We start from the raw sequence: 6,606 nt of genomic DNA on the forward strand, positions 1-6,606 counted from the left end.
GTGCTTACCTGCGAGGAAATCATCTCGGCCTCCGCTTAAAGCTGGTCGCTTGGTAGGATTCGAATCTGGAAATTAGGTTTTTTTTTTTAAATTACACATCGTTTTAGAGTTCCGTACCCAAAGGGTAAAAATGGGACCCTAATATAACACCGCTGTCCATCTGTCTGTATGTCTTCCACCAGGCTGTATCTCATGAACCGTGATAGCTAAACAGTTGAAATTTTCAGAGATGATGTATTTCTGTTGTTGCTATAACAACAAATGCTAAAAACAGAATAAAATAGATGCCTATTTAAGTGGAGCTCCCATACAAAAAACGTGATTTTTTTGCCGTTTCTTGCGTAATGGTACGGAACCCTTCGTGCGCGAGTCTGACTCGCACTTGGCCGGTTTTTAATAGCTACAGTGCTTACCTGCGAACAATTCATACCCTCCACGCAAAGTTGGTCGCTTGGTAGGATTAGGATCTGTAAATTAGTTTTTTTTAAATTACATACAATTATATCGGTTTTTAGGGTTCCATACCCAAAAGGTAAAACGGGACCCTATTACTAAGACTTCGCTGTCCGTCCGTCCGTCTGTCCGTCTGTCTGTCACCAGGCTGTATCTCACGAACCGTGATAGCTAGACAGTTGAAATTTTCACAGATGATGTATTTCTGTTGCCGCTATAACAACAAATACTAAAAACAGAATAAAATAAAGATTTAAATGGGGCTCCCATACAACAAACGTGATTTTTGACCAAAGTTAAGCAACGTCGGGCGTGGTCAGTACTTGGATGGGTGACCGTTTTTTTTTTTGCATTTTTTCTGTTTTTTTTTTCATTATGGTACGGAACCCTACGTGCGCGAGTCCGACTCGCACTTGCCCGGTTTTTATTATAATCAGGAGTTAGGAGAGGAGAATCTCTTGTTCGCTCCTAACTTTTTATCTTACGCTACTATTAGGTACCTACCCGAAAGAAAGTAATGAGTATAATTTTCCTGGTTCTTACTGATTGACAAGTTGTGTTTGCCAGATTATAAATATAAAATACTCGATAACCAATTACTAAAGTCGATGGGGCATAGCTATGGTTAATATTAGGCCGCGTAGCCAAGATGCCAATCGCTTACGCTCCGTAGCGATCGAAACGCAACTGGCACTGTCGCACTAATATGGAAGAGTGATAGAGAGACATAAAGCTTTTCGTTGTCGAAGCGATAGCGATTGTAACCTTGGCTAGGCCGGCAGAATAGCCATTTTTTAAATTAAGGAAGTGCTTACCTCCGAGCAAATCAGCTAGCCGTCCATGCAAAATTGGTCGCTTGATAGGGTTAGAATCTGTAAGTTAGTTTTTTGTTTTAATTGCATTACAGGTTTTTTAGGGTTCCGTTGCCAAATGGCAAAAAACGGAACCCTTATATATTCGTCATGTCTGTCCGTCTGTCCGTGTATGTCACAGTCACTTTTTCCGAAACTATGTGAACTATACTGTTGAAACTTGGTAAGTAGATGTATTCTGTGAACCGCATTAAGCTTTTCACAGAAAAATAGAAAAAAAAACAATAAATTTTAGGGGTTCCCCATACTTAGAACTGAAACTCAATTTTTTTTTTCATCAAACCCATACGTGTGGGGTATAGGGTATAGATAGGTCTTCAAAAATGATATTGAGGTTTCTAATATCATTTTTTTCTAAACTGAATAGTTTGCGCGAGAGACACTTCCAAAGTGGTAAAATGTGTGTCCCCTCCCTGTAACTTCTAAAATAAGAGAATGATAAAACTAAAAAAATATATGATGTACATTACCATGCAAACTTCCACCGAAAATTGGTTTGAACGAGATCTAGTAAGTATTTTTTTAATACGTCATAAATCGTAAACCGCAATTATATTATGTTACTTGCTGTTACGGAACCCTTCAAGGGCGAGTCCGACTCGCACTTGGCCGCTTTTTTATTAATCAGGAGTTAAAATTGAAAAAAGTAGAGGGGCATAGCTATGGTTAATATATAATTACCGTCAAATCACTAATGTAAAATTACTTTCCATAATATCTAGAAAGTTATATTTATTTTTTAGTATGTAGATAGGTTCATTATTAATAATTTGTAATTTTAATGTCACTAACCTTAATTAATTTTAAGATTTGTTGTACCTACTAACAATATTATGGATCTCTGGATTTGAAATAAATAAATAATTGAATTGAATAATTGAATTGAATTGAAAGGAAAATGGGGACTACGTTTGTAAGGAGACGGCGGGGGTCGTCCACTCTCCTCTTTAACAATTTTTGGAAAAATGATGTTTAATTTTCGCATTAAAAATGGTACTCACCCATACTACCGTCATACATCCCCCCTCGCAAAATGGGACGACCATCGGAGTTTATATCTGTATAAGTTAAAAAAAAAAACATTTAAGTACCTACAAGACAAGTTTTTATCACCGACTATACTTTTCTTTTCACAGTCATGTATGTACTAACCACTCATTGAGACGATTGTAACAAATCCAAACTTAATGAGGTTGTATTTTTATCACCTGCTTCCTAAGGCCATCTTCACTCTCCATCATCAGATCACGTCATCCTAGTAGGTATATCTTTTATTTTATACGGAGATACACCAGTGGCGTAACTAGGGGGGGGGGTTGGAGGGGGTACGTGCCCCGGGCGCCGTCCAAGGGGGGGCGCCAAAATGGGCAAAAGACTACCTCTCCGCCTTGCCAAAGGCACAGCAGGGATACTTTCGTCAGTCGTATTTACCACCACTGTGAAGTGTGAAATGCGGATGGTAATCTGGCCCTCCGGCAAATTTGGTGCCTGCCCCGGGCGCCATATCCTCTAGCTACGCCACTGAGATACACACACATTACATTATTTATATACATTTGAGGCCAACTGAATATCAGGGAGTAGATATAATTTAGCTTTCATAATATGACCCACATATATTAACTAATTAATAGTAAATAACTAACACGCAAAATGATAACAGTAAACACGCAAAATTAAATCATCATCATCATCATCCCAGCCATAAGACGTCCACTGCTGAACATAGGCCTCCCCCTTGGACCTCCACTTCAAAATTAAATACTTAAGCTTATTTTTAATTTTTAACAAAGACGTCTGTGAACGATGCTATTAAGCTTAGAATAAATTTAAAAGTGGAAAAATTACGGTCTTGGGTATGACTTGAATTCACGGCCTCTGTATCCGGCAGCTTGTAAACAAAGGACGCTTAGCACGAGACCGCGATCCAGAGACCGTCAGTTCTAGTCTTACCCCAGACAGTATTTTTATCCACTTTTAAATTTATTCTAAGCTTAATTAAGCTTGTAAACGGCTGCTCAATGTACGAAATGCCTCGTGTTAGGCGTCATTTAAATAATAATAAATAGTTACCGAAACACAAATTTCAGTCGATACAAATTAAAAAGCTTACCTGACCGGAAACTTGCAAAATCGCTCATTCTTCGTATTTCAAAATGATTTATTCTTTATTTAATAATAAATAAGTTACCGAAACACAAATTTTGGTCAATATACATTAAAAGCTTACCTGACCGGAAACTTGCATAATCGTTTATTCTTCGTATGTCGAAACGGTTTATTCTTCGTAATGCATTAATTTCAATAAGAATTACGAATATCTGGAAATAATTTATGTGAGTAGGTAGGTAGACCGGTACTTACTATAAAATATCTACGTCAAACGGTCTCTGAGAAAAACGCATTTAACTGATTTGCAAGACCGAAGTGATCCCATAAGTGTTCCGTGAACAAAGTTTTGTACGGAACACTAAAAAACGAATTCATTTTTTTAATCACTAACAGACGTACTTTTATTAGGATATAATATCTGGAAAACCAAGCTTTACTCGGAAAACATATAAAAACTCAAAAATGCGCGCGAAAACCCCCATATAGAAACTTTTATCGAAATCGTTAGAGCCGTTTCCAAGATCCCCTAAATAGGTATATATATAAAAATAAACAAAAAATGCTCGATTAAAGGTTTTAGATAGATTAGGGCGATTCCGCAATGCTAATAAATCAGAAAGCCGTAAATTTTAACTAAACACTCCATTCTCTTGCGTGACTTGCCAACATGACAATGTATGTAAATGTCATTCGCTCCAGTCGCTAGCTGTAAGGGGTATCCAGACGGGACTGACGAAATCAGTCGATTTGTTCAGGAAAATAATTTGTCAATCTCATCTAGCGTCCACACTTACACAAATTAAATCACTGATTTGCATTCTACTATGAAAATTGGCATTTTTGTGTCTGCACCTGCTGATGTGATCGGGGAATCAAATTGGTATTTGCGTCCGCACGGCCCTGTTCGATCGGAGAATTTCATCAGATTGGCGAAAAATTGTCTCGTCTGGATACAACTGTCGGTACATGTGTTGTGATCAACCCAAAATATAATAATCCTATCGAGTATTTTTATTCAAATTAACTTTCATAAATTTATTCCACGGTACCTATCCGGATTTGTTTCGTTTCCGAAAAAAGATAATTTCACAGAAAAAAAATATTTAATGAAACTACACAACGGGACATAATCGCGTATTCTCTCTCTGAGACCACGGGGACGACGCCGTCCTCGAAACGTCGGAGGTAAATCTTAAAACTTTAATACGCGATTAAGTCCCGTTGTGTAGTTTCATAATGTTAAATAGGTAATCGTGAAAGTTTAAAAAAAATTCTCAGAAATAAAAATAGTTACTTTTTTTACAATTTAGGGTAAATTAAAGAATAAATAGTAAACTTACTGTAAAAAAACACAAGCACACACCCGTCATTATCATTAATTTTTTTCGACGAATGATTTTACCTTTATTACGAATAACAAAATGACATGACTACAATCCCTGAATTTAGCGTTAGAGAAACATTGTTTTAACATTGCTTATCTAAGAAAGTCATAAAAGTTAATTTCTTTACGCTTATTTCACATCCAATTCTAGCTATAAAATACAATGTACCAAAATGTCCGAAAGGTATTGTAAGTGTCAGGATGGTTCGCTTAAAGTGACCACCCCCATACATGAGGCGGGGGCAAATGGGAATGATTTACATGGATGTACCTATTCCCATCTGTGCCCGGCGGCAACAAATGGGAATACACCGTCATCTACTTACAGAGCGACATAAAGTAGTAGAAATTAAAATAAAAGGATTTAAAAAAACCATACTATATTGTTGCCATGTTTAAGTATTTTACGTCATATATATGTTACAGTCACGTAGGAAGTGGCGCCCTGAATAATTTTATACAATTTCTTGTCTAACTATAAGCGAATTTTAACATTCATACATTGCCAACCCGGCAAACAAGACATCCGCGCCAGGCCACAACAATTTCGTCTTATAAAGCAGTAGTACCACGATCCCGATTATCGGGTCGTCCGGCCTGGGAACGAAATCATAAAATACCCGATAGTCGAGTTTTCCGCATTGAATGTGTTCCGTGCTTTCTTTGCTAGCAGAATGAAAAAATCTTAGTGTATTATTAGTTTCATAATATGTTTCGTCGTTATTTATTTATATATATATACATATATATGTATATATATATGTATATATATATTATAGTATATGTGTACAGTATATTTGTATAGGTAATTAATATGTTATACGTAATTTATTGTTCGTTTTGCTGTTGTAATTATAGCACCGCTCACAATCTCTCTGCTTAGCCTTAAGGTTGACTGGCAGAGAATGCCTTATGGCATTAAGTCCGCCTTTTGTACTATAAGATTTTTCTTTTGTGCAATAAAGATTAAATAAATAAATAAATGTGTTAATACCACATTACCTGTATTCATAGTAGTCATAGTTGACACCATGTTTATTGCTTACTTATGTATCTTTAGGTAGATTATAATGCTGTCGTTAAAAGAAACAAATGATTATTGAAATCTTTTAATCTCAACTCAATACATACTTATAGATACGTAACTAAATTAACAATAAAAAAAATATGCCTTGCACTATAAAAAACTATTTACAAAATATATAAATCAGGCTTAAAAAATCATGGATGTGAAAACAACGGTTACGTATTAATAAAAGGTAGCTACATATCATTTCGTGAAAACGAAATATGGCAGTGAGGGTTTAATATTACATTCTTAGGTTGTGTGTTATATTCTCCTGCAGCCCAGCCATTCAAATGTAAAATCCAAAATTTGGTACCGAAAATTGAACCTACAATGTAGGAAATAGAGTTGATTTTACGTTGTTCAAAAATTTTAAGAAACAATAGAATATGAACTCAATTGAATATTACAATTGAATATTATTTAAATTACATCGAACTGAATATGTATGGTTAGAACCTTGGACTTTAGGAGGATATACCTAGGAGGAGGTACAGTACACTACATGTTGGGATTTTTAAATATTAATTACAAAAGTAATCACCAGAGCTCGGCGGGGGTGAGCTGTTTTCAGAGTTTGCAGAACATGGACATGCCTTGTCATTCGATGGTATATGTGGTGTAATTTAATAACTAAAGAAATTATTTTATTTAGGCTGCCTTTCCGCTACGATCTTTACGTCGCCATTAAAACAAATGAATTTTATTGCAAGCTTTTT

General features: G+C 35.9%; 1 long non-coding RNA gene across 1 annotated transcript; it reads right to left on the reverse strand.

Annotated features, from left to right (window-relative positions):
* Nucleotides 1–2,336: 2,336 nt before the first annotated feature.
* Nucleotides 2,337–4,890, reverse strand: LOC134675116 (uncharacterized). The gene is made up of 3 exons (XR_010099698.1): nucleotides 4,778–4,890; nucleotides 3,556–3,646; nucleotides 2,337–2,383 (listed from the first exon to the last, which is right to left on the reverse strand). It is a non-coding gene; the product is annotated as an uncharacterized LOC134675116 (long non-coding RNA).
* Nucleotides 4,891–6,606: the final 1,716 nt, after the last annotated feature.

Source organism: Cydia fagiglandana, chromosome 21 (genome assembly GCF_963556715.1).
Source record: "Cydia fagiglandana chromosome 21, ilCydFagi1.1, whole genome shotgun sequence".
Lineage (NCBI taxonomy): Eukaryota > Metazoa > Arthropoda > Insecta > Lepidoptera > Tortricidae > Cydia > Cydia fagiglandana.